The sequence below is a fragment of the Eriocheir sinensis genome, chromosome 20 (genome assembly GCF_024679095.1).
Source record: "Eriocheir sinensis breed Jianghai 21 chromosome 20, ASM2467909v1, whole genome shotgun sequence".
In the NCBI taxonomy this organism is placed as follows: domain Eukaryota; kingdom Metazoa; phylum Arthropoda; class Malacostraca; order Decapoda; family Varunidae; genus Eriocheir; species Eriocheir sinensis.
This window is the reverse complement of record NC_066528.1, coordinates 11,851,132-11,860,523: the sequence shown is the minus strand read 5'-3', so window position 1 is coordinate 11,860,523 and position 9,392 is coordinate 11,851,132.

Genomic DNA, 9,392 nt, shown 5'->3' with positions numbered 1-9,392 from the left:
CACCGTGCCCTCCAGACAAGCAGGGGCAGCACCGTGCCCTCCAGACAAGCAGGGAAAGCACCGTGCCCTCCAGACAAGCAGGGGGCAGCACCGTGCCCTCCAGACAAGCAGGGGGGAAGCACCGTGCCCTCCAGACAAGCAGGGGCCAGCACCGTGCCCTCCAGACAAGCAGGGGGGCAGCACCGTGCCCTCCAGACAAGCAGGGGGCAGCACCGGCCCCTCCAGACAAGCAGGCGGCAGAACCGGGCCCTCCAGACGAGCAGGAGGCAGCACCGTGCCCTCCAGACAAGCAGGGGGGAAGCACCGTGCCCTCCAGACAAGCGGGGGGGAAGCACCGTGCCCTCCAGACAAGCAGGGGGCAGCACCGTGCCCTCCAGACAAGCAGGCGTGATGCCTTGAAGGAGGAAGAGGAGGAGGAGGAGGAGGATCAGGAGGAGGAGGAGGAGGAGGATCAGGAGGATCAGGAGGAGGAGGAGGAGGAGGATCAGGAGGAGGAGGAGGAGGAGGAGTAGGAGCAGGAGGAGGAGGAGGATCAGGAGGAGGAGGAGGAGGAGGATCAGGAGGAGGAGGAGGAGGATCAGGAGGAGGAGGAGGAGGAGGATCAGGAGGAGGAGGAGGATCAGGAGGAGGAGGAGGATCAGGAGGAGGAGGAGGAGGAGGAGTGAGTATGCAATATATTTCTAAGCGAGTTTTGTTGGTTCAATCATTTCTTTTCTTTTTTATACTTTTTTTCACTTTTTGCGTCATATTTCTGGTGCCAGTGTTCACTTTTTTGCGTCATATTTCTGGTGCCAGTGTTCACTTTTTTGCGTCATATTTCTGGTGCCAGTGTTCACTTTTTTGCGTCATATTTCTGGTGCCAGTGTTCACTTTTTGCGTCATATTTCTGGTGCCAGTGTTCACTTTTTTGCGTCATATTTCTGGTGCCAGTGTTCACTTTTTTGCGTCATATTTCTGGTGCCAGTGTTCACTTTTTTGCGTCATATTTCTGGTCCATGTGTTCACTTTTTGCGTCATATTTCTGGTGCCAGTGTTCACTTTTTTGCGTCATATTTCTGGTGCCAGTGTTCACTTTTTTGCTTCATATTTCTGGTGCCAGTGTTCACTTTTTTGCGTCATATTTCTGGTGCCAGTGTTCACTTTTTTGCGTCATATTTCTGGTGCCAGTGTTCACTTTTTTGCGTCATATTTCTGGTGCCAGTGTTCACTTTTTTGCGTCATATTTCTGGTGCCAGTGTTCACTTTTTTGCGTCATATTTCTGGTGCCAGTGTTCACTTTTTTGCGTCATATTTCTGGTGCCAGTGTTCACTTTTTGCGTCATATTTCTGGTGCCAGAGTTCACTTTTTTGCGTCATATTTCTGGTGCCAGTGTTCACTTTTTTGCGTCATATTTCTGGTGCCAGTGTTCACTTTGTTGCGTCATATTTCTGGTGCCAGTGTTCACTTTTTTGCTTCATAGTTCTGGTGCCAGTGTTCACTTTTGCGCGTCATATTTCTGGTGCCAGTGTTCACTTTTTTGCGTCATATTTCTGGTGCCAGTGTTCACTTTTTTGCGTCATATTTCTGGTGCCAGTGTTCACTTTTTTGCGTCATATTTCTGGTGCCAGTGTTCACTTTTTTGCGTCATATTTCTGGTGCCAGTGTTCACTTTGAGCTTGTTGCGTGTTTTCCCTCCGTGATTGTTCCTGCCAAGGGCTCGTCTTATTATTAGATTGTTTTTTTTATTATATCATGTTTTTTTCTTTTTTTCTTACTTGTCAGTTTTATTTTTTATTTAATTTTTTTAGTTTCATTGCGATGATTTTCTTTTGGCTTATATCCATCCTACGTATGTCACCATGTTAAAACTTCGCCACAGTATTGTTCGCCACACACTCCAGTAAGCCTGTTACACATATCCTACGTATGTCACTATGTTAAAACTTCGCCACAGTATTGTTCGCCACACACTCCAGTAAGCCTGTTACACATATCCTACGTATGTCACTATGTTAAAACTTCGCCACAGTATTGTTCGCCACACACTCCAGTTAGCCTGTTACACATATCCTACGTATGTCACTATGTTAAAACTTCGCCACAGTATTGTTCGCCACACACTCCAGTAAGCCTGTTACACATATCCTACAGATGTCACCATGTTAGTTTCACTATAATAAAGTTTGCTATATACTCTAGCTTGTATGTTATATGTTTATCCTACTTGTGTTAAAACTTTGCTATAAATGAGTTCGCTATACACTCTACTTAGTAGTAGTAGTAGTAGTAGTAGTAGTAGTAGTAGTAGTAGTAGTAGTAGTAGTAGTAGTAGTAGAAGTATTTTTATTTTGGACACTCCTATAACATCTGTTCGGGAGCAGTGAGTAGCGGGCCTTTTTTTAATTTTTTTCTTTACGCCCTTGAGCTGTCTCCTTAGCTGTAAAAAAAAAAAAAAAAAAAAAAAAAAAAGTAGTAGTAGTTGTTGTAGCAGTAGCAGTAGTAGAGGAGGAGCAGGCGGAGGAGGAGGTGAAGGAGGAGGAGGAGGTGGAGGAGTTGAACCTAGGTAGAGAGAGAGAGAGGGGGTGCGGGGGGGGGGGGAGAGATTTAGTTGTCACCCTCAAAAGCATCACCGGGGCAGGAAACGGTGCCGACAAAGCCAAGTTGTTTTGTCTTGTGGAGCGGCCGTGACGTGGAAACACTGATATGTAGAATATATATAAACAGATAGACAGACAGATAGACAGACAGAGAGATAGACAGACAGACAGATAGACAGACAGAGATAGACAGACAGACAGATAGATACAGTTATTTTTTCGAGATATTCTTTCTCCTTCTCTCCATCTCCCATTATGTTTTTCCTCCAACCTTCTCTCCTTCCTTTTCTTCCTTCCTCTTATCCTTCCTTTCTTTCCTCCTCTCCTTCCTCCCTTCCTTCTCCATCCCTCGCTTTTCTTTGTCTCTATCTTCTCCTTCGCCGAGAGAGAAAGAGAGAGAGAGAGAGAGAGAGAGAGAGAGAGAGAGAGAGAGAAAAAAAAACTGTTTCCTATAGCTCACTCACTGTCTAAAATAGTAACGACCAACCCTCCCATCCTTTCTCTCTCTCTCTCTCTCTCTCTCTCTCTCTCTCTCTCTCTCTCTCTCCACGACGCCCAAACAGGTGAGGGGAGTAATTAAGGAGCAGGCAGGTAAGGTGTCCCAGCCTCCGAAAACGCCTCACCTGACGACAACAACAACAACAACAACAACAACAACAACAACGATATGAATAAAAAATAATAGTAATGATAATTATAGGCTAATGATATAATGCGTGAGGTGGGGTTGATGTTCTTTTTTTTTTAATTTGCGGTGATTATACACACACACACACACACACACACACACACACACACACACACACACACACACACACACACACACACACACACACACACACACACACACACCTGCCTTTCTCTCCTTTCCTCCTGCCTACGACTTGACCTCTTTCAGTGGGGCATATCAGGACACCTCTCCTCCCGAAATTGAACTCTCTTTTGGCCACTCCTCTGAAGTCTTTTCTGTAGGAGCAGTGATTGGCGGGCTCTTTTTTTCATTGTTTTCTTTTTTTTTGCCCTCGAGCTGTTTCCTTTGCTGTAAATAAAGAATAACAACACAGAGACACACAAGGCTCCGGCAGTACCCAGAGATGGACTATAACGAGCCTTGCTCCTGCCAGGCGGGAACTTGCTGGGGAGTGCGAGCCCAGCGCGTGATACGGCCGTGGGTGAACTACACGCAGGAAGGAAAAACATTAAAATAGATCAGGACAACCACCATCACCACCCTTATCACCAGCACCACCACCACCACCACTACCACCACCACCACCTCTAAAAACCACGGGCTCCATCACCACTTCTTTTAGCACCATCACCACCAGCACCACTGAACACCTCCCCCCCAGCACGACAAGGCAGAAGGAGGTCACATCACTACTACCACCACTGAACACCTCCCCCCCAGCACGACAAGGCAGAAGGAGGTCACATCACTACTACCACCACCACCACTGTAAACCTCCCCCCAGCACGACAAGGCAGAAGGAGGTCACATCACTACTACCACCACTGAACACCTCCCCCCCAGCACGACAAGGCAGAAGGAGGTCACATCACTACTACCACCACCACCACTGTAAACCTCCCCCCAGCACGACAAGGCAGGAGGTCACATCACTACTACCACCACTGAACACCTCCCCCCCAGCACGACAAGGCAGAAGGAGGTCACATCACTACTACCACCACCACCACTGTAAACCTCCCCCAGCACGACAAGGCAGAAGGAGGTCAATCACCACCAGCACCAGTGAACACCTCCCCCCAGCGCGACAAGGCAGAAGGAGGTCACAGCACTACCACCACCACTGAACACCTCCCCCCAGCACGACAATGCAGAAGGAGTTCACATCACTACCACCACCACTGAACACCTCCCCCCAGCACGACAAGGCAGAAGGAGGTCACATCACTACGACCACCACTGAACACCTCCCCCCAGCACGACAAGGCAGAAGGAGGTCACATCACTACCACCACCACTGAACACCTCCCCCCAGCACGACAAGGCAGAAGGAGGTCACATCACTACCACCACCACTGAACACCTCCCCCAGCACGACAAGGCAGGAGGTCACATCACTACCACCACCACTGAACACCTCCCCCAGCACGACAAGGCAGAAGGAGGTCACATCACTACGACCACCACTGAACACCTCCCCCCAGCACGACAAGGCAGAAGGAGGTCACATCACTACCACCACCACTGAACACCTCCCCCCAGCACGACAAGGCAGAAGGTCACATCACTACCACCACCACTGAACACCTCCCCCAGCACGACAAGGCAGAAGGAGGTCACATCACCACCACCACTGAACACCTCCCCCAGCACGACAAGGCAGAAGGAGGTCACATCACCACCACCACCACTGAACACCTCCCCAGCACGACAAGGCAGGAGGTCACATCACCAACAGCACCACTGAACACCTCCCCCCAGCGCGACAAGGCAGGGGGTCACATCACTACCACCACCACTGAACACCTCCCCCCAGCACAACAAGGCAGGAGGTCACATCACTACCACCACCACTGAACACCTCCCCCAGCACGACAAGGCAGAAGGAGGTCACATCACTACCACCACCACTGAACACCTCCCCCCCCAGCACAACAAGGCAGGAGGTCACATCACTACCACCACCACTGAACACCTCCCCCCCCAGCACGACAAGGCAGAAGGAGGTCACATCACTACCACCACCGCTGAACACCTCCCCCAGCACGACAAGGCAGAAGGAGGTCACATCACTGCCACCACCACTGAACACCTCCCCCAGCACGACAAGGCAGAAGGAGGTCACATCACTACCACCACCACTGAACACCTCCCCCCAGCACGACAAGGCAGAAGGAGCAAACAGCACGACCACCACCACTGAACACCTCCCCCCAGCACGACAAGGCAGAAGGAGGTCACATCACCACCACCACCACTGAACACCTCCCCCCCCGCTCGACAAGGCAGATGGTGTTCACATCTCTGCAACCACCACTGAACACCTCCCCCCCCAGCACGACAAGGCAGAAGGAGGTCACATCACTACCACCACCACTGAACACCTCCCCCAGCACGACAAGGCAGGAGGTCACATCACTACCACCACCACTGAACACCTCCCCCCAGCACGACAAGGCAGGAGGTCACATCACTACCACCACCACTGAACACCTCCCCCCAGCACAACAAGGCAGGAGGTCACATCACTACCACCACCACTGAACACCTCCCCCCCAGCACGACAAGGCAGGAGGTCACATCACTACCACCACCACTGAACACCTCCCCCAGGCACGACAAGGCAGGAGGTCACATCACTACCACCACCACCACTGATCATCCTACCCCCCCACCCCCCAGCACGACAAGGCAGGAGGTCACATCACTACCACCACCACTGAACACCTCCCCCAGGCACGACAAGGCAGGAGGTCACATCACTACCACCACCACCACTGATCATCCTACCTCCCCCCAGCACGACAAGGCAGGAGGTCACATCACTACCACCACTGCTGAACACCTCCCCCAGCACGACAAGGCAGGAGGTCACATCACTACCACCACCGCTGAACACCTCCCCCCCCCCCAGGCACGACAAGGCAGGAGGTCACATCACTACCACCACCACCACTGATCATCCTACCCCCCCTCCCCCCAGCACGACAAGGCAGAAGGAGGTCACATCACTACCACCACCACCACTGATCACCCCCCCCCACCCCCCAGCACGACAAGGCAGAAGGAGGTCAGGCAAGGGTGAGGGATCAGGGTTGGCTGGCGAGGCGTCTTGGTCTTCTTGTTCCTCTTGAAGGCGTTTAGGGAGACGAGGAAAGAGGGGAATGCGGACGAAGAGAAGGAGCTCGTCTTGAGGTTATCAGAGAAAGAGACGAACGTGGACATGGAGACACGAAGCAATAAGAAGTCAGCCCATGCACAAAGAAACGAGCACTTTGAGATTAGGTGACTGATGCGCAGAGACAAAACACATCCGTCGCGGCTCATGACTTTACAAACACGGTAACCTTTATCGCTGCTATGACATCCTCTGGCGACAAGAACCACCACCACCACCAACAACACCACTGCCACCACCACCACCACCTCCACCACCTCCACCACAACCACCACTGTCACCACCACCACCATACCAGCCAAACCTACCATCAATGGAAAGGGAATGAAGAAGGGGGCGATGAGGGAGGACGGGAGAATAGGGAGGAGAGATGGAAAGAGGAGAGCGGAGAGAAAGGAGAGGAGAAGGGAGGAACGGAGGGAAGAAAAGACATGAAGAGGAGGAGGAAAGTGAGGAGCAGAGAAAGGAAGAAGACTAACGGAGATGAGATAAGAAAAAGGGAAGAGAAGCGGAGAGAAGAGAAAAACTGAGGCACGAAGAGACAAATGAAGAACAGAGAATAACGGAGGAATAGAAAGACGAAAGGAAAAGGACAAAAAGAAGATAAAGAAAAGGAAAAGAGAAAAAGGAATAATAAAAACGATAAAATAGAGAAAAGGAAACGAAAAAAGAATGAAAATGATATATATATATATATATATATATATATATATATATATATATATATATAGAGAGAGAGAGAGAGAGAGAGAGAGAGAGAGAGAGAGAGAGAGGGAGGGAAGGCGATAGAGAGAGGGGGAAGGATATAGAGGGGGAGGGAGAGAGAGATAGGAAGGGGGATTATGTTAATGATCATCATCATAATAATAATAATAATAATAATAATGATAATAATAATAATAATAATAATAATAATAATAATAATAATAATAATAATTATTAGAGTGACTTGGCTCTAATCTCTCTCTCTCTCTCTCTCTCTCTCTCTCTCTCGTTTTTCTCTTCATGTTTCTCTATCTTTGTTGTTTTCCTTCTTATTTCACTTCCTTTTCTTTTCTTTCTCTCTTTCCTTCTTATTTATTTTTGTTTCTGTTCCTAATATGGCGTTCAGGTGTCCGTCTTCTCTGTGCCTTCCCTGGGTCTCCCTTCCTCCCTCTCTATCACTTTGTTTTCGCATTATTTTCTTCATTTTCTACCCGCACAAAACTCAAGATCAACTTCTGAAATGATTTTCTTCCTGGTCTAACTAACTCCCCATAATATATATAAATATGTAATATATAAATGCCATGTGTGTGTGTGTGTGTGTGTGTGTGTGTGTGTGTGTGTGTGTGTGTGTGTGTGTTGTATGTCTTTGTATTATATATCAGGGGGAAAGTATATCCGGCGTCCATCCTGCTCCCTCACCCTCACACCCGGAGACAAACAGACCTGGCGTGTCTTGGGGTGATGACGGGGCGTGTGGCTGTGGCGGCGGTGCTCCTGCTGCGTCTTGGAGGCGCCCACGGCACCAGGGACTGTGAGGATCTTCATGAAGTGGTGGTCGTCAGTGAAGGAGGGAAGGAGACAATTTGTTTCGAGAGAAGAAAAGGACCGGGAAGATATAGTGAGTCGACAACAGTGTACGTGAAGCCGGGAGATGACTTCAAGGGAGTTAGTCTTGTAGTGACAGAAACACTACCATATTATGCACCAGTCCGTCACGTAGCTTGGTTTGGCCTTGACAAGTGTTACAGCGACACCAAGTGGATCAAACTGAAGGTGGATGTGAAAGCACCGAATATATTGAACCAAATTCTGCATTTCACCCTAAACATTGAAGGATTTAGAGGAAGATGCACGAGGAAAACAACATGGAACAGATACATCGCTGTCCTCAGTATTGTGGCTCACGGCTCTTCCAGCTGGACAAGCACAGCCAAAGAAACGGGCGGCAGATGTCTCGGTCCAACACAATTCACGAACCTGCAGAACCCACCCACCTGCAGGGATCCGCCGCGCCCTACCACCACCACCACCACCACCACAACCACCACAACAACAGCACCTCATGTTACTACCACCACCACCACAACAACAACAACAACAGCACCTCCAGTTACTACCACCACCACCACAACCACCACAACAACAACAGCACCTCCAGGTACTACCATCATCACCACCATCACCACCACAACACCACCAAATCACGTTACTAACACCACAACATCCGCTACCATCACCACCACCACCACCACAACAACACCTCAAGCCTCAAGGTACTAACACCACAACATCCACTACCATCACCACCACCACCACCACAACAACACCTCAAGCCTCAAGGTACTAACACCACAACATCCACTACCACCACCACCACCACCACCTCCAGGCACTACCACCACAACACCCTCCACAACCTATGCCACCACAGCCCCTCCAGGTGTTCCTCTTACAAGCTCTTCCTCCACCCTGACAACCACAGCCACACCACGTCCACACCTTCGCCGCCACAAGGAAAGGTCACTCTGTCTCTCTCCTCTTCGACAGTGGTGATAGCGGTGCCGATAGCGGTGGTGGTGGCGGTGATCCTGGCCCGTGTGGTGTGTGTGACCTACCGGAGGCGACGGCGTGGACAGGGAGAGGTCAGGGTGAGTACTGAGAGAGAGTTCAAATTTCAAATTCAAATTCAAATTCGTTTATTTCCACAGGGTAGTGGTTATTACACATCAATGAAATAGACATATGTCTACAAGTCATCTTTAGTATAATACAGAACATCTTGAATAGCATATCTTAGAACATGAATGAAGAGAATTGTTTAAATAAGGGATTCCTCATGACGTCAAAATACCTATAAAAAGTAAAATATTGCCTATATAAAACATAGTCTTTGATAGGATTAGAATATGCATAGCAAAGATTGTAGAAGATGTCTATAGGGGTAAACTTAGTAAAATA